Raw genomic sequence first — 20,075 nt, 5'->3', positions numbered from 1 at the left:
AGAGGTAGTCCTCAGGTCAAGGAAGTGCCTTTTGTAGGTTTGGTGTAAATCTGTTCAGTAGATTCTGAGAAAATAGCCTTTAAATCAATATATATATCTGAGCCAGCTTACGGTGCGCTTACCGTACGCTTACCGTACGCGTACGGTGGCGTGCGCGAGCGCGATTCTGCTTGGCTCTTAGATCTTAGTAATCATTTGAATCGGCCGAAACCAGGAAGCGGCGGCCGCCATTTTCTCTCTCGCACTGAGAGTGATGTTTAAAATATAAAGCACAAAAACATGTAAAGGGGCTGTTTAGACAGCTCCTACACACATAGCCATGTTGAGTGAGTCCCCAAAGATCCCCCAAGGCCAAAAACGGAATTTGTATTTTTTTGCTAAATTCGCCGATTACGCTTACCGTACGCGTACGGGATAAAATAAAAAAAAAAAAAAATTATCCACACTCTCCCCACCCCGTGTGCAATCGGTGCCCGAAGTGCACCAATTGTGCATGGCCTAATGTATATGAGCTAAACTAAAATATTTAAAAAAAAATAATAAAAAAAAAAATAATCCACACTCTCTCCACCCCGTGTGTAAATGGTGCCCGAAGGGCACCATTTGTGCATGGCTTATAACATATACGAAAAATTAAAATATTACCTTTCAAAATGAAGTGCATCATATGTCCTCCATGTGCGCACGGTGCGCGAAGCGCATCGTGCGTACATGGCCCATCTAGCGTAACGTGGGCACGCGGTGCGCACGGAACAAACTGCGTTAAGTGGGCGCGCACGCCACGAATGGCGTAAAGTAACTTAGCATTTAAAAAACCGTACGAATTCACTGAAAAAACCATAGGTTTCACACACGTTATAGTTAGGAATTAGCATTTAAAAAACCTTGCAAATTCACTGAAAAAACCATAGGTTTCACACATGTTATAGTTAGCGGAAATTTTTATGATAAAAAACCAATGAAATTCCCCCATTATAGTTAGTGCAGGCAACTATAACTCACGCGACCGCAATCTTCTGCTGATGACATATGTGTCTTTATGAAAAAAAAATATTTGTAATATATGTATAGCTAAAAATGTATGGAAGAAGACATGGGCAAATAAGTGTCTAAATACAGTATTAGCATCAGCAGAAGATTGCGGTCGCGTGAGTTATAGTTGCCTGCACTAACTATAACGGGGGAATTTCATTGGTTTTTTATCATTAAAATTTCCGCTAACTATAACATGTGTGAAACCTATGGTTTTTTCAGTGAATATATATATATATATTTATATATATATATATATATATATATATATATATATATATATATATATATATATATATATATCTATAATATATATATATATATATATATATATATATATATATATATATATATATATATATATATAATCTACTGGCAGTCGCCAGTAGATAGTTATAGTTAGGACCTATTTTCCATAGGAAATCAACAACATTCTATTGGGAATATCTTTGGCGCCGGTTGACAAATCTTCGCGAAATTTTCCAAACTTTTGGCCAGCTCCGCTCCGCTCCTATCCTGAAAATTTCACGGTGATTCGTCAAGCGGGGGCCGAGAAAAAATGGGGGTCTCAATACGCATTTTCCCCATGCATTTTCCCTAGGACCTGTTGATGCAGCTACAGCCCGAACTGCTGAACGGAATTACACCAAATTTGGCAAAGAGATAGTCCTCAGTTCAGACTTGTGCCTTTTGCTTGAATGGTGTAAATCCGTTCAGTAGTTCCTGAGAAAATTAGGGTAAAAAAGTTAGTGATATCTGGGCGGAGCCTAACCACACATCTCATCGTGAGATCTGATTGGCTGTCAGTACTTCATCCAAGAAGTGTTGGCAGCCATTGTGGGACCAATATACATGATAGCACCTGATTAAAAAGCATTGCAGTTAATAGAAGGTTTTAAGACTTTAGTTACATTATAAATCATTTGCTGATGGTACCATACTCATTTTAGGAATTGTAGTGAGATTTTTGGCTCGTGGCTACCATTTAAAAGAGTTAATACAGGCTAAAAACAAAGCTAATAGCCACACTAGAGAGGAATGTTTAAACACTACTGATACATCCAAAAAAAAGAGCCAAAGAAAAGAGGATGAGGATCCATCTAATAGCCAAGGTGGAGTGAGACTTATAACTACATACAATGTAGAAGAAAAGAAAATAAGGGGTATTATAACAAAGCATTGGCCTTTATTAAAAACGGACATAACCTTAGCCCCCCTACTTCCGACTAAGCCTCTCATTACGTTTAGAAGAGCACCCTCAATGAGAGATGCACTAGTCAATTCTAATCCTGAGGTAATCAACTCCACCAACTGGCTATCTAATAAATCTGGGTTCCACAAATGTATTTCATGCAGGGCATGTAAGTTTGGCATCAATACTACTGAATATACAAGTGTATTTGAGAAGAATCCTATTAAAATTCAAAGTCTTTTTACTTGCCGCACAGAGAATGCAGTATACGTTTTGGAATGTACTTGCAAAATGAAATATGTAGGCAGTACTAAGTTACAAGTATTCAATTGTATCCTGCAACACTTAAGAGCAATAGTCAATTCCGATGATACTTATCCGGTAGCTCGTCATTTTAAATTAGTCCACAATAAAAATTTGAATGACTTATGCTATTATGTAATTGACTCTGTAAAAAAGAATATGAGAGGCGGCAATAGAGAAAAGCAACTTAGACAATTGGAATCTAAACATATTCTTCTCTTAGATACTAGAATACCGAAGGGATTGAATACAGGAGAAGATTTACACAATTTTTTATGAAAATATTTTTATTAATTTTTTATAAAACAAATTTTTATGGGATCTTTGACTGTTTTTATGTATCCACTTTCTTGTTCTTAAGGTAGTGATAACCTGAGTCATACTTTTAAGAACTCCTAATCCTATTTTTGTTAAGAATTTTAGATCTGGGGGATCTTATCTCTATAGAAAATTGGTTTTGACTTGAATATGAAATCATGAGGATTTTTTATTGGATGTAATTTTATCATTTTTGTCCAATGAATAGATCATGTATATCATAATAGGAACTGTTAGTTTTTGAGCATCACAAGAATATGTGTGATTTGTTTAGTTTTTTATCACTTTTCTAGCACTAATTTTTATCATTATCGTGATTTAGGATGTAATATGAATTACTTCATCAATATGTATGAGATCAATATTACCTTTGCACTATGTCTACTTTGGAGACAACAATCTGAGCATTTGCACTTTAAATTGGCAAATTACAACGTGTTTTTTTGGGAATAATATTGTATTAGAGCGTAATTCATGCAACAGGGATCATATCGGGTCACTATGGCACCAAAGATACCCGGCATTGTAGGCTTTTTTTATTTTTAGTCTTACATACCAAATGATATTATTTTACAAATTAAGAATTTTATCATATCACTTATGACTATGTATTTAACCATGACGATTTTTTAGAGTTATTTATATATTTATGAATTTTAACACGTATTTCTGCATTTGAAGTATTTTGTTTAGCTCTATCTTTATTCAAAACGCAGTTGTAACTGACAACATCCAATCATGAGTTGTATTTAAATCATGTGTGTCACTGGGGGGTCATGTGATCAAGGCTGTGTGTTAACAGCCGAAACGTTATGCTGACTGTGGAGAAATAAATTAAGCACGTCAAATTTTGCTTGGCACTTTGTGGTCTGTACCTGTTAACCAAGGAAGAAGACAGGACTGTTGAAAGTTATATATATATATATATATATATATATATATATATATATATATATATATATATATATATATATATATATATACATATATATATATATATATATATATATATATATAATCTACTGGCAGTCGCCAGTAGATAGTTATAGTTAGGACCTATTTTCCATAGGAAATCAACAACATTCTATTGGGAATATCTTTGGCGCCGGTTGACAAATCTTCACGAAATGTTCCGAACTTTTGGCCAGCTCTGCTCCGCTCCTATCCTGAAAGTTTCACGGTGATTCGTCAAGCGGGGGCCGAGAAAAAAGGAGGGTCCCAATACGCATTTTCCCCATCCATTTTCCCTAGGACTTGTTGACGCAGCTACAGCCCGAACTGCTGAACGGAATTACACCACATTTGGCAAAGAGATAGTCCTCAGTTCAGAATTGTGCCTTTTGCTTAAATGGTGTAAATCCGTTCAGTAGTTCCTGAGAAAATTAGGGTAAAAAAGTTAGTGATATCTGGGCGGAGCCTAACCACACATCTCATCGTGAGATCTGATTGGCTGTCAGTACTTCATCCAAGAAGTGTTGGCAGCCATCGTGGGACCAATATACATGATAGCACCTCATTAAAAAGCATTGCAGTTAATAGAAGGTTTTAAGACTTTAGTTACATTATAAATCATTTGCTGATGGTACCATACTCATTTTAGGAATTGTGGTGTGTTCTAAGGTGATTTGACCATGTGAAAAAGCCTTCTGCTGGGATATCATGAATCATGTTTGAGAGAAAACTATTTTCTCATGCTTTTACCACAGAGGTTTGGAAGGAGATCTATAAGCTAAACTGAGAGCATATTTTCTGTAAATTCACATTATCTTTCTCAGTCATGTGAGAATGAAGTCTGACATTCTCAGTAAAACATGTACATCCAACAAGGGCAGAGACTGTCAGTTGATTCCTTTGTGTTCTACTGCAGCTTCCCAGAGGGTTCTAAAGAACAACTAGAGCGCTAACAGTCCTACAGATGACAAACGTATGGCACACCTGAAGCCATCTTGATTGGAATAAAGTGGTAACTCTTAATATATTTAATTTAAAAAGGAACAAAATGAGGGGGTTCATTTTGCCATAGAAAGTAGGATTAGTGCTGCAGAAAGAAAAATTAGGGCACATTTTGAGTGACTTCTCAAATCCCCTTCTATTTCATTAAAAAATTCTGACATGCAGACTGAAACATGCACTTTCAATACCAGCAGCAGAATTCCCTGGTGAGCAGTATCTTTACTACAGTGATCTAATAAGCAACTAGAGTGCTAACATTCTGAATTCATGGCAAATGTGTGACACATCTGAATGCCTTCTTGATGGAATCAAAGTAAAAAACTGAAAGTACTTCCTACTGAGGAGACTGTAGTAAATGAGGAAATTAGGAAACTTCATAACAAATAAGTCTCCCAAAATGGCCACCAGAGACAAAAGAGCCCAAATGTAGCACAAATATCACCCAGATGTAGCCCAAGTATAGCCCAATGACAGAATTTCCCAGAGTGTTCTAACGAACAACTAGAGCGCTAACAGTCTTACTTATGACAAAAGTATGGCACACCAGAAGCCATCTTGATTGGAATACAGTGGTGACACTTAAAACATTTAATTTACAAAGGATGAAAATGAGGGGGTTCATTTTTCCATAGAAATTATGATTAGTGCTGCAGAAAGAAAAATAAGAGCACATTTTGACTTCTCAAATCCTCTTCTATTTCATAAACAAAATTCTGACATACAGACTGAAACATGCACTTTGAATACCAGCAGCAGACTTCCCTGGTGAGCAGTAGCTTTACTACAGTGATCTAATGAGCAACTAGAGTGCTAACATTCAGAATTTATGGCAAATGTGTGACACATCTGAATGTCTTCTTGATGGAACCAAAGTACAAAACTGAAAGGATTTCCTACTGAGGAGACTGCAGTAAATGAGGAAATTAGGAAACTTCATAACAAATAAATCTCCCAAGATGGCCACCAGAGACAAAAGAGCCCAAATGTAGCCCAAATATCACCCAGATGTAGCCCAAGTATAGCCCAATGACAGAATGTCCCAGAGTGTTCTAACGAACAACTAGAGCGCTAACAGTCTTACTTATGACAAAAGTATGGCACACCTGAAGCCATCTTGATTGGAATAAAGTGGTAACACTAAAAACATTTAATTTTTAATTTACAAAGGAAAAAAATTAGGGGGTTCATTTTTCCATAGAAATTATGATTAGTGCTGCAGACAGAAAAATAAGGGCACATTTTGACTTCTCAAATCCTCTTCTATTTCATTAAAAAATTCTGACATGCAGACTGAAACATACACTTTAAATACCAGCTGCAGACTTACCTGGTGAGCAGTAGCTTTACTACAGTGATCTAATGAGCAACTAGAGTGCTATCATTCAGAATTTATGGCAAATGTGTGACATATCTGAATACCTTCTTGATGGAATCAAAGTAAAAAACTGAAAGCATTTCCTAATGAGGAGACTGCAGTAAATGAGGAAATTAGGAAACTTCATAACAAATAAATCTCCCAATATGGCCACCAGAGACAAAAGAGCCCAAATGCAGCACACATATCACCCAGATGTAGCCCACATGTAGCCCAATGACAGAAGTGTGCAAAACACTCATTTTTAGTGTATTTGCAGTTTTATATAGTGCAGACTTGTCAGGTATTGGAGTGCTTTACATGAGCATTGGTTACATCACATAAGATCAAATTCATTTTGGTTGTAGACATGGGGAGATTAAGTGATTTGTCCAGAATCACAGAATGTTGAGCTGAAGCAGAAACTCCAACCTAGTTCCCCAGTTGCAAAGTCTGCAGCTCTGGAAGTAACACCACATCCTCTCCCCTAAGTGCAACATTTAATCAAGTGGTCAACTGGATAAAAAAACATAAAGATTACAAATAATTTAAAAGTTCTTTGTCGCTATTTGAAAACTCAGAAAACATGTCCTCATTTTAGTTTTTTAGAACACTAACCATAATTTTGATGCAAAGAAGACCCTCTCATATATGTAATTTCTAAAGGAAATGCTCTAGGTTTTACAGTTTTGATTACATCAAGATGACATCAGGCGTTCCACATTTTTGTAATAAATATAGAATGTTAGCAATCTAGTTGTTCATTAGGATACTGTTGAGAGGCAGAGGCCACGGGCACGGACTCTGAAAATTGAAGGCAGGTAGGAGAGTGCAGAGGCAACAATTTGACCACACTGGGCAGGCAGGAAGGGTATTGGCAGCACAACAGACTATGGAGGGCAGTGGAAAGGGGGGCAGGGGCAACAAACCAACAATACAGGACTGGCAAGAGAGGCTGTGGCAATATAATAGACCATTGTGGTCAGAAGGAAGAGGCAGTGGTAGTACAACCATACATGCCAACAGACCCGTTTCAGCCAGGAAACGTCCAATGTTTTTAAGCTCAAATGGGCTTTATTTGATCTGTCTTCTTTCTACAATCTCCTCTTTTTCAATGTAACTCAAAGGGGAAAATCAATACCCCAGTTTTTTTTCAAAATCTCCCTCTTACCAAGTTTAAAATGTTCGCAAGTATGGTACATTGGATCATGGTAGGCAGGAGGAATTGGGGTAGGGACATGGACTCGGCTAACAGAGGACAGGAGGGACATGGAGAGGTGCACCAAACTGACCCTACAGGGCAGGCATCAGGGTTTGCAGCAGCACAATACACCACAAAGGGCATGTGGGACGGGAGTGCAGCACAACAATCCATAGAAAGCAATAGGGAGGGGACAGGACCATTCACGTGGACAACAGAGAACAGAGGGGAAATAGGCAATGGTAGCTAGCTGACCATAATGGACAGACTGGAAAGAAAGCTGCAGAATAACAGACCATAAAGGGCAGGAGGGACGGATCAGGGGCATTACAATGGAACAGACAAGTCAGGAGGGAGGGAATAGGGGTTTGCACATGGAAACAGAGGGCTGGGGGCAAGGGGGCAGGGCAGGAGCAGCAAGATGACCATGGAGGTCAGGCAGGATGGGCACTTGAAACAAGACACACCATAGAGAGCAACAGTGAGATTATGTTGGCATACACACAGACCATGGAGGGAAGGTGGGAGGGGGTCAGGGGCAGCAAGCTGACCACACAGGGAAGGTGGGAGGGGCCATGGCAGCACAGAAGACCATGCATGGCAAGCGGGAGGGTTAGTGGCAGCACAATGGCTATGATGGGCAAGAAGGAGGGTGCAGGGGCATGCACAAAGGACCATGGAGGATAGAAGGGAGGGTCAGGACCTGGGCACAGACAAGAGAGTTTAGGGGAAGGGGCCTCACAACAGACCGCGCGGGGCAGGCAGGAGGAGCAGTTGCAGCACAACAGACCAGGGATGGTAGAAGGGTGTGGCAGTAAAATGGACCATGGAGGACAGGAGGAAGGGGATAGGGGCATGGCATGTGGACAGGCAGGGTGGAGGTGGCAGGGACAGGTTACAGTCATCTGACAATGCTAGGCAGGTGGGAGGGGAGTGGCAGCTCAACAGAACACTCAGAGTAGATAGGAGTGGCAGGTCCATGGAACATGGTGGGCAAAAAGGATGGAGCAGGGGCATGCACAAAGACATCGCAGAGCAGGGAGAAGGAGAATAGGGGCAGCAAGCTAAGCACAGGGGCTAAGCAGGAGGTCAATGATGGGCCATAGAATTGGGCAATGGAGGGCAGGAAGAGTGGACTGGTACATCATGCTAAATGGAGGGCAGTGGCAGCGCATCAGACCATGCATGGCAGGAGGGAGGAGGCTAGTCCAAGGATTCAGACAACAGAGGATAGGGAGGAGGTGGATGGGGCAGAAAGCTAACTGTTCCGAGATGGTGAGTATTAGGAACTTCATTGTTTTTAAAATGTGTGTCTGTGCGAACTACTTAAAATATGACAAGTATGCAGCATAATCTCACTTTTATTCAGGAAGAAGAGGACGTTTGTGACTGTGACTCCGGGCTCCCTTGACAGAAACACCCCCTGACCCTCTACCCCCATGGCAAAATGTAATGCCCGTGAAAAGGGTAGGTGGACGCATTGTTATATAGGACATAGTCCTGAGAGCACGATTGAAAATGAAAACTAGATATAGTGTATGGTATAAACTATGCACCAAAAAGTGTGATATAAGATGAACCGGGGCGTGAAATATAATATGCAATACATTGTGCGCAATGACAGATTCATTGGAGAGCGTGAGATAGCACAGGCACTAGCGCGTGCTATGCGATATGCGCCTTGAAATGTAATATGCACAGGGCAGTGTTGTGTAACCTATCTAGTCTCTAAAGTTGTAATATAAAATATGTGCTGGGGAGTGTAACGTTGCATATGCACTGTGACCAAGATATGGATCCCAGATTGTAATATGTATGGCATAGCGCTGTGCGTTATAACATAGGCATCGAGGAAGGCACGTTAGATGGGGCAATATAACCCACGCGAAGGCAAGTGTGGCATTACATATTCACGGGGTGGTGTTACAGTGCACATGGGCTAGAGAGTGTCATAGCATACGCACTAGCTGGTGGAAAACAACACAGAGGTGTCTGGCACTCGGCGGGCACTGGTGGGTGTAACACTGCATTGGGCTCAACCAGGAGCCATCGAGGAAGGCACGTTAGATGGGGCAATATAACCCACGCGAAGGCAAGTGTGGCATTACAGATTCACGGGGTGGTGTTACAGTGCACATGGGCTAGAGAGTGTCATAGCATACGCACTGGCTGGTGGAATACAACACAGAGGTGTCTGGCACTCGGCGGGCACTGGTGGGTGTAACACTGCATTGGGCTCAACCAGGAGCACGCTGTAACTCTCAAGTGAGGTTCGTCTCCTTTCTAGAGAGTAAAATAAAAAGTATTACACATCCGGCGGTGGATGTGTGTTTTATTCCCTGTGAGGGGGGTTTCTTGCATAGTTTGGTCTAATTTTTGTTGAATCCCCTTTGAATGGCTTGGTGTGCGTGTGTATTAAATGTGCCCGTCAATAGCTACCCATGTTTGTATAAATAAACGACAAGGGTGTCTACTTGGAGAGTAACCACCAGCGGGGGAGCCGGGATTAGGCACGGTAGGGCGTCAGACACGTCAGAGCTTCACTAGCGGTGTAAATACATTCCACGTGGATTCATTGTATGCATAGTCGCCTTTTAATGAATATCACGCAAATCGTCATGGTGATAGGTACATACAGTTTGTCCAGCATATCCTAGGTGTTTCTATAAATATATATTTTTTTTAAATATTAAAAAACAAAGGTCGGCCCCGGGGGACGGGGTCCCTGGGGCCATAAGTGGCCTGAGGAGGGGGGTAACGCAGCCCCCTCCTAAAGAATACAAAAAAAAGGCCATCACCCGGGGGTTGGGGTCCCCGGGGCCGATTAAGGACTTGAGAGGGGGGTCACACGCAGTGTTCCCTGCAAGGTGCGCTTGTGCACTGGCGCGCATTCTAACTTACCCGAGCGCGCAGTCTGTAGTGTGAAGCGCGCACACTTCACGATTTACACACAGGACCTTTTGCAGCTGCTTTAAATAACGTGAGCTGCATTAAAAAATGGTCTCTTCCGCGATGGAAAAGCACAGGGAGAAGCGGAGGCAATATCGTGTGGAGAAGTGATAAGCAGTTCACTGTGGAAGAGGCCGTGCGGGGAGGGGTGAATGGCTGCAGAGGGTCACAAGCAGGGCTGACCGTAATCGATTGAGTGGGACTTCGCCGTGGGCTGAAAGAAACTTTGATGTTTGTTGTGGGGGCAGGGATAGTTTCAATGTGCCAGCGAGAGGTGTGAGGAAGATGGGAGGAGGGCAGGGGTTGATGGGGTGTTAAGAATTACTCTGCAGGACATTAAGGGCTGGTCTCAAGCTGCGCACATGCCATTTGTTTAATAAGTTTTGCTCAAATTGGCGGTGGTTTCAGGCATATACAGGCAGCAATGGCATCTCTGATTAATGTATGTTTTTTACTGCCGTGCATCAATTGGCATTATTCGACTGCCTGAAAGTAATGTTAAGTTTAAAGTGCTCTGTGCATTGTTCGTGTTTAGGAAGGGACAGCTGATGCTTGTGTATAAAGATCAGCCTGATAGTTCTTAGTGCATCAGTGCAGAGGCCCCTTTTACAAGCTGAGCCCTGAAATGTTTGCCATTAATCTTGCAGCAAATATCACCTAAAATAAGATAAAGCCTCTCCAAAATACCAAAATCCACCTTTCTTTCACACGCTGAACGTTGTCATTAACATGTCATATTATATCAGTGCACAACACTGATTAAAAGTAAGTTTTTAAAAATAGAACCATTCTTTCCCTTACCCCATACTAATGTGGTTTGTGAACTGAAGAAAGTAAGTTGTTATGTGCACCTTGTATGTGGCCCACATTCTTGTATAGAAAGCGACATTATAGTCTAGTAAATCAAAACAATATGTTTGTATGCCTCTTATACTGAACTCACCTATTTAAAGGTGCTTTCATATACGATAATGAAGAAAATGGCATATTGCTGAAATAAACTATTTGCCTAAGGTCACACAATGTGGTTATGTGAGAAAGCCGGGATCAATCGTTTTTCTAGTTTCACTTTGTACAAATCAGCCACTAAATGGGTATTTGAACTATGAAATACAGCAATAGTCAGCATTCAGTGGGCCCTATAACCTTGGCCCCCAGTGCCATTGCACCTGCTGAACCAATGGAAGCTACATGTCGGCACAAATTGTATAATTTTCTTTTTAGAGGCCCCAGCTCACTGTTTCCATGTAGTGCGCATGCACTGATGTTAGTACCAGGGAAGTAGCTACCATTGGTGCAGCAGTTGTAGTGGCACCAGGGACCATAAAATCATGTACATTTCTGTATTTTCCTATCCCAACAACAGTCAGAAGAGCCATTTTATTGCTTGCACCAGAGGCCATGGCATAATTTATATGCTACTGGCAATTACCTGGTCTTTCCAAAATATGCATAAACCTTAGATATGTGCCATTGCTAGCAAAGATGGAGGACTGCATTTTTTACAGGAACGTGGATTTCCTCAGGACCACGCACAGATAACAATAACATTATGTGTAACTGCAGCACCCCTGTCTGAGCAGGTGTGAAACATTTCCCTACCTCTTCTTGGTTCAGGCAGTCTTCCCTTCAACCTGAAATAAAGCTTTCCGTTAGTTTAATTTACAAACAGAGTTTGCTTTTATAAATGTAGAAGTAATAATAATCACTGTACAGTACAGACAATAATAAATACACATGTTTCGCAAATGTACACCACACACATTCCTACATCAACAGTCACTCCATTACCAGTCCTTTTTTCCCAAATTATGCTGAGATGCATGAATGCTTCATGCATCATTTCATTGTGCATTACCTGAGAGGATGAGGTTTTACTAATGTGTATTTGCAGTTTCGTATGCACTATATGACATACTGTGGACTGAGTTGCAGCCCTGTGTCTTATTAAGTAAAAACAATGGGTGTGTGATTATGATGGTACATGATTGAGAGCTTTGTACTTAAGGCAGAATGCAGTGCCAAATTCTCACAGTACCTGTCAGTGAGTCCTAAAACCTTTCAGACTACATTCACCTCCAATTTTGGCCTACGTACAAATCACAGAGTGTTAAAAGATAGCCCAGCATGTCTGCAACAAAGTAGGTCAAATATATAATCTGTTAATTTCATCAAGCCCTGCTGACTCCAGTAAGAACTCTTCGACAGCTCACTATGACTAGGGTAGCAGCACTCTAGTCAATCTTAGTGAATTCACCCCACTACCCCTCCAAAAGTTTTCAAGATCATCCAATCTATAAAATCCGGTTCCCCCTACGACCCGTGCCCCCCCTCCATCCTCAAACAGATCCCTGTGCCTATAGCTCCCTACCTGATCAACATCTTCAATGGGATGTTTGCTACAGGGATTTTTCCCACCATGTGGAAGAAGGCCTCTACATTTCCACTTCTTAAGAAGCCCAATCTGGACCCAGAAAATCCAGTCAGCTACCGTCCTATTTTCAGATTGCCCTTTCCAGCAAAGCTAATAAACATATTATAGATACTCAACTGATGCAATTTATCCAATCTAATCATCTATTGGATCTATTAACGAGGGAGTAATTGAGCCATAGAGGCATCTGAATGGTTAAGCCCCATAGTTTTGGCCAGAAAACCCAACGGAAATATCAGAATGTGCATTGATTTGAGAGACTTGAATAACAATATCTGGATAGATCGTCAACCTCTTCCTCATATTAATGAAATGTTAACAAGAGTAAAAGGAGGTACACACTTCAGCACGTTAGATTTATCCACTGCATACCATCAAGTGTTATTACATGAAGATTCAAGACATGTCACTTCGTTCATCACACCAGAGGGTGCTTTTCAATTCATTCGCGTGCCATTTGTATTGGCATCGGCTTCGGCCGTATTTCAAAGAGTGATGCAATCTATTTTAGCAGTCCTAAAGAATGTTTTAGTGTTTCAAGATGACGTATTAGTATGGGGGTGCGATAAGATCAATCATGATAACATTTTAGAACAGGTACTCAAGAAACTCTCGATGGCTGGGCTCACCATTGCTGTAGAAAAATGTAAGTTTGGTGTAAGCGAGGTTGAGTATTTGGGCCACACATTGACATGCAATGGAGTTAAACCTAAACGGAGCTTAGTTGAAGCTATAGAGAGAGCACCTGCTCCTAGTGACAAAGACCAACTCAGGTCGTTTTTAGGTCTAGCTGAATTTTACTCAAAATTCGTACACCATTTCTCCGAAAAAGTCCATGAATTAAGAAAATTGATGAAAAAAATGCCAAATTCGAATGGTCTGAAGCAAGTCAACGAAATTTTGAAGAAATTAAAACAGATATTTCCAAAGCTGTCACCTTAAAACCTTTTGATCCAGATGATAAAACCATAATTTCCACTGATGCCAGCAATCATGGTCTAGGTGCTGTGCTTATTCAAGTGCACAAAGGAAACAAAAGAGTAGTGGCCTGCGCTTCCCGTACTTTAAAGGGTGCAGAACATACATACTCCACCATTGAAAAGGAAGCTTTGGCGTGCTGGTGTGGAATACAATACTTTCGTACTTTTGTGTGGGAAACCAAATTTCAGTTACACACAGACCACAAACCTTTAGTGGACCTTTTTTCCACCAAGGGGGCGGGCAAAGCTACATCTAGAATTGCTAAGTGGTTATATCATCTTCAGGAATATACATTTGAGATCAAATATATTCCAGGTGCTAAAAACATATATGCGGATTGTGTATCAAGGTTACCATTAGATAATATACAAGACGAAGAAGATGATGAATGGATGGTAGCAGAGGTAAAAGATGTTTGCAGTTCCATCAGTGAAGAAGACCTGGAACTCCCTCCCCACCCACCTTCGGCGAACCCAGGACCATCTCTCCTTCAGGAAACAGCTCAAGACCTGGCTGTTCGAGCAGTAACATTCCCCCCCCAGCGCCTTGAGACCCTCCCGGGTGAGTAGCGTGCTTTAGAAATGCCGTGATTGATTGATTCATTGATTGAAGGAGGCTCTTGATAAAGATAATGTGTTGACCAAAATCAAGAGTGTTTTAAATCGAGAACAGGGATGGAGATTGCATGAAGAATTGGAGCCATTCAGGTTAATTTGGCCTGAATTAAATGTTGTAGATGAGTTACTTAGGAGAGGGAGTAGGTTGGTGGTACCTGTGACATTAAGAGAAAAATTATTAAACACCATGCATGAAGGACATGGTGGAATGTCCGCCATGAAAAGGAGAGTTAGGGAGGATTTTTGGTGGCCCGGGATGGACATACAAATCGAACGATATATTTGTGACTGTATAGCATGTGCATGCAGTGACAAGACCCATTCATCTCAGGAAACCACCATTGTCCCATCATCTATACCCAAAGGTCCTTTGGACAGGTTGGCCATTGACATCTATGGACCTTTTGATGTTTTAAATGTGACTGAAAGATTTGCCATAGTGATGGTGGATTATTTTTTTAAGTGGCCAGAGGTTGCCTTTGTAAGAGAAGTTAAGTCTAATAGCATTATTTCGTTTTGTGAGGACATATTCAGAAGGGAAGGTTGTCCTGCTGAGATAGTTACAGATAATGGTCCTCAATTTATCTCAGAGGATTTCGAGAAATTTCTTGTCAGGTGGGGCATCAAACATATAACAACACCTGTTTATCATCCTAGGGGCAACGGTCTTGTGGAGCGCTTCAACAGGGTGTTGGTGGAGTGCATTCAACTAGCCTGTATGAGTGGTGGGTGTTGGAAGCAACACGTAAAGGACATGTTGTGGTCGTATCGCACTACCCCTCATTCTGTAAACAAAGAGACACCTTTTTCCTTACTCAAGGGTAGAATACCATGTTCTGTAGCTGTACCAGCTTGGATGAATAAAGCTGGTAAACATGAAACTGATTTTAAAAAAAGTACAACATAGGGTAATCAAATACCAAAAAGCTTATTGTCATAGACATAACAAGAATATTGTAAAACACAAACGCAGGGAATGTTTGTAAGAGTATATGTGGGTGACAAATCTAGGAAGGGTTGTTCAAAATGGTCCTTTCCCAAGAAGCTAGTACTAGTTAAGGGAAACAGTTTAAAGTTATCAGACGGTAATTGGTGGAACACGAGAAAAGTGTTGCCATGCCCTGACACTGAAGTTGCTGCATCATCCAATGTCCAGCATGACCCTGGCGTACGCAAGCCTATGTCTGATCCAAAGGATGTACCTGCGTCCAGTGTTAGAATTGGTTCTGGACGCATACGCGTTATGCCAACAAAATATGATGACTATGTATGTTCCTAATTATATGTTTTTTTTTCTGTTGAAATGTTCTTGGAAAGGGAGATGTGGTATATTCTCCAATCTAATTAAAGTATTGTACTTGTACATTTTATAAGATGCATTGGAACACTGGCTGCTCCCTAGCAACCTGTTGTCTCTGAGCCTGCTATTGGAATGTGGAGGGCAGAGAGGGAGAGCAGTTGCAGAAGAAGGTGGCTGGTGTTTCCAGGGGTCGTTTCTGTCATCTCATTAAACCATCTTTCAATCTCCTTATGTGTCCTGCCTCTTCAAAAAGTACAGCACAGAGACCGCATTAATCAAAACCACAGATGAGTTAAGAACCATCTTGGATGAGGGAGGTAGGCAGTCCTCATTCTTCTTTACTTAGCGGGGGCCTTCGATACAGCGGATCATTCCACTTTGATCCTTCGCCTTAAACACCTTGGCATCAATAACAAAGCTCTTGCCTTGCTATGGTCCTTCCTGACGGGCAGAGAATATTCAGTGATGTTGGACAATGTCACATCCAGACCATTCTCTCTTCCTTGTGGGGTCTCTCAAAGGTCCTCACTCAGCCCTTTACTTTTTAACATCTACGTAACTGAATTAACATCCCTTATCAGCTTCTTTTGCTTCTCACCCATGTCTTACACTGATGACACACAACTTGTATTGTCTGCCCCCAACAACCTTAACCACACTAACCTCCAACTTCACAACTGCATGAGAGCTATCACCAATTGGATGGGCAAACATTGCCTTAAATTGAACTCAGACAAAACTAAGGTCATCCTCTTTGGTAATGATCCACAATTCTGGAATCCCACTTGCTGGCCCACAGAACTAGGAACAACCCCATCCCCAGCCCAAAAAGCATAAAATCTTAGAATCTTAATAAGTTACATTTTAGTGAACACATCAATTCAGTCATTTCCTCAAGCTTCAACACCTTCAGAATCTCCAGGAAAATCAGTCCCCTTATTCCCTCCAACTCAAGGAAAACAGTAATCACCTTGATAATTCTTACAAAACTGGATTACTCCAATGGACTGTACCTAAATCTCCAAAAGCAACATCTGAATTAACTGTACAGAATACGGCTGTTAGACTCCTCATTGGCCTTCTGAAATTCCAGTCAGTCTCCCAAGCCATTAAAGGACTCCACTGGTTATATTTAAGCAATCAAATTACATTTAAAGCATTCCATCTTACCTGCAAAGCTCTCCACAACTACAGCCCTGATCATCTTAAATAATCCCTAGCGTGGTATGAACCCAGTAGGGACCTGTGATCCAAACACTCTCTGAAGGTCACCAGCACCATATTCATAAGACTTAATTGGGGTGGTAGTTACTTTGCCCTATAAACCCCTAACCGCTGGAATGCATTACCTTTTAACTTCAGAGCTGCTCCCTCCTTAGTAACCTTCAGAAAAGTGCTGTAAACCTGGCTGTTTAACAACTAGTATTGAGTATCCTTCTCACTACGTGTTTGTTATGCTGAGTCAATGCCAAGACACCCCTGGGTATACGTGTGCTTTAAGAAATGTATTAAGATAACATACATGGTATTCCTAACCGTGAAAAAATGGGTGCAAGAGATACACAACTTTCCAACTAAGACCTCACCAAAGAGAAGCAAAATGCAGCACTTGCAGCAGGTGAGTGGGTGTGTGATGTGTGTGTGAGGTGTGTGTGTGAGGTGTTGAAGTAGAGGAAGTGAAATGAAGTATGTTCAGGAGAGAGTGAAAAAATGGTGCACAAGAAGAGATGACGTGTGATATATGCATACTGAAGATTTCAGAAAGCTGTGGGGACAAAAAATATATGCGTGGAGGGCAGATATTTTCAGTTCACATTATCTTAATAAAATCATTGCTACTCATTTGTTTGATCCAGCTAAAAAACATTAGCAAAGCCAATAGTCTGACTTGTTTCAGTCTTAGGTCCCATTGTTGTGTTATGCCTGATGTAGTAACTGAAAAATCCCATCATTATGGTATACGGAACCTGATGTGATATTAAAGAATGGCTGTTATGGTTACAATCTGATGCTGCATATTCAGTGCAATAAAACAGTTAGGTGTCAGGTTTTAGGGTTGTGGCAGTCTGCTGCGCAATTCCTATGATGTCAAAGTTTGTCATCCTCATTTTGCTTTGCTATCATCTATTGTAATATGAATACATTCAAATTCAACTCTTAACCAAATGACCTCTTTATAATTGGAAAGAGTCTTTGTCATATTTTTTGCATGCCACTTGCTGTATCATTTTATTTGGGATATTCTAAAGGATCTGGCTCATCCCTCCCAAAGAATTTTCAGTCTTGCATAGCTCTACCTCTCATGTAGCATTCATGCCAGGGAAAAGCTGCACCACAGAAGGACTAACACACAATGCAGGTTTATAAACCTGTTTAGCGTAACAAATGCAAATAAAGAAACATGTGAGTATATGCCTGTTTGGCCTAAAGTGGAAATCCAGGTAACTCTAGTATGCATGGTCAGTTTCTTGGTGCACATAGCCTTGGCTGCAGTACACAGAGATGTTACATTGCCACACACAGAGGAAATAAATTAGAGGGAACATTGGTCAAGCGGCTCCCTTCCAAATTTATTTTTACAACAAAAAAAATTAGGGTGCAGGCCCTGGGGGATGGGGTCCCCAGGGCCAATAAATTAGAAAAAGAAAGGGGGCCACACAGCCCTCCTTCTTAAAAAAATAAAATAAATAAAAGACCGGCATCGTGTCGTGTTGGAGGCCATGCCCCCTCCTTGCAGCACTCTGCAAACGCGCCCCCTGGCTAATTGTAAGTTGGGGAATTAATTCCCCTTCAATACTGAGGGTCCCTGAGGGCCAACTAGCTCAACAGGTATCTCCAGTATGCGCCAGGGAGCTGCGTTGCAGAGAAGTGTTCTGAGGCCACGCCCCTTTTTACACCTCTATGCCACACAGCTCTGTGGCACTTACTGGAGTTACCTAGTGTGCTAGTTTGACCCTATGGACCCTTAGGATTCAAAGGGACTTAATCTCTCAACTTAGAACGGCCACAGGGCGCGTTTACACAGTGGTGAAGGGAGGGGACGGGGCCTGAGGTGACGTGTGCAAACACGCCCTGTGGCGCGTTTTAAGAGGTAGTTTTAATCCCCTGCCCTATTATGTACTAGGGGCTTACAGGGAGGTCATGCTAATCACAGGAGGACCCCAACGCATAGTGTTCCCTAGTGTATGTAGGTGTTTTCACTCTATTCTGAGTGTCTTTTGACATAGCACTGGCTCTAGGTCTGGTTTGTCAGACTCAGTTACCACCAGTATCCGTCTGAAAAAGTTGAGGGTACAGGATGATTTTGCAACAAGGCTTCTTTCTGCTCTTCTGTTTGTTCTTTCTGCGTGTTATCCTTCTTCCTGCACTTTTCCTCGTCTTTGAGGACTTCTGTTGCTTCTTTCTGCATTTCTTTTTTTTCTTTCTGTGCGTTTTTTCTTCTTTCTTCACATGTCCTATCTCTGTAGGCATAGTTAGAAATTAGCATTTAAAAAACCTTTGAAATTCACTGAAAAAACTATAGGTTTCAGGCTCGTTATAGTTAGGAGTTAGCATTTAAAAAACCTTAAAAATTCACTGAAAAAACCATAGGTTTCAGGTGTGTTATAGTTAGCTGGACTTTTCACTCGTACAAAACCATTGAAATTCCCGCGTTATAGTTAGTTCAGCTAACTATAACTTGCGCGTCCTCAATGCACTGCTGATGACGTCACATATTACATCACTCATGACATGGTCAGTGACATCACTCATGACATCACTGATGACATCTCAAATGACATCGCTGATGACATCACTGATGACATCATCCTTGTGATAGAGTGGCAGATCTCCTCTCCCCTAATAAAACCTTTGATACACACATTCAAAAATAGAAACTAAAATGTTCAAAACAATGGACATACCAATACCAGTTACAACAACCTATTCAGTAATTCTAAGATCCACATACACATCCACTCATTCACCAACAGTCCTATACAGTCACTCATACATGTACTCACTCATCATATGTACTCATACACCTATACATCCTGTTACACAATGCCACTCATCCATAGAGTTACTCACACACATAGTCACTCATGCTAATAAAGAATCAAACATCCATTTGCTTGCATATACAGTTATACACACATCACCACACTTACTTCTACAGAAACTTACACACACTTAGTCTTTTAAACAATCACTTATAGAAACACATACTTATTCATACAGGAACTCTTCCAATCTCTCACTCTCACATATACTCACTTATATACACCACTAGTCACATATACTTGTTTAAAACATATGTAGTTACTCATAAAGACACTATTGAGACAGTCATTCACTCACTAACACACCCATGCACACACTCATCCACCCATACAGTCCTACACACATGCTGTCTTCAACACATACAAACAGTGAGTCACTCATTCATGCACCTATGCAC

At 41.1% G+C, this 20,075-nt stretch overlaps 1 long non-coding RNA gene across 1 annotated transcript in view; it reads right to left on the bottom strand.

Moving 5' to 3' along the window:
* LOC146806005 (uncharacterized) overlaps window positions 1–20,075 on the bottom strand; it is a 699,435-nt gene that overhangs the window by 42,176 nt on the left and 637,184 nt on the right. The window contains exon 3 of the long non-coding RNA XR_014967535.1: window positions 11,905–11,936. This is a non-coding gene — a long non-coding RNA (uncharacterized LOC146806005). The remainder of the gene's footprint in view (window positions 1–11,904; window positions 11,937–20,075) is intronic.

The sequence above is a fragment of the Triturus cristatus genome, chromosome 8 (assembly GCF_964204655.1).
Source record: "Triturus cristatus chromosome 8, aTriCri1.1, whole genome shotgun sequence".
In the NCBI taxonomy this organism is placed as follows: Eukaryota; Metazoa; Chordata; class Amphibia; order Caudata; family Salamandridae; genus Triturus; species Triturus cristatus.
The sequence above is the reverse complement of the archived record's forward strand: the minus strand, read 5'-3'. Positions and strand labels throughout refer to the sequence as shown.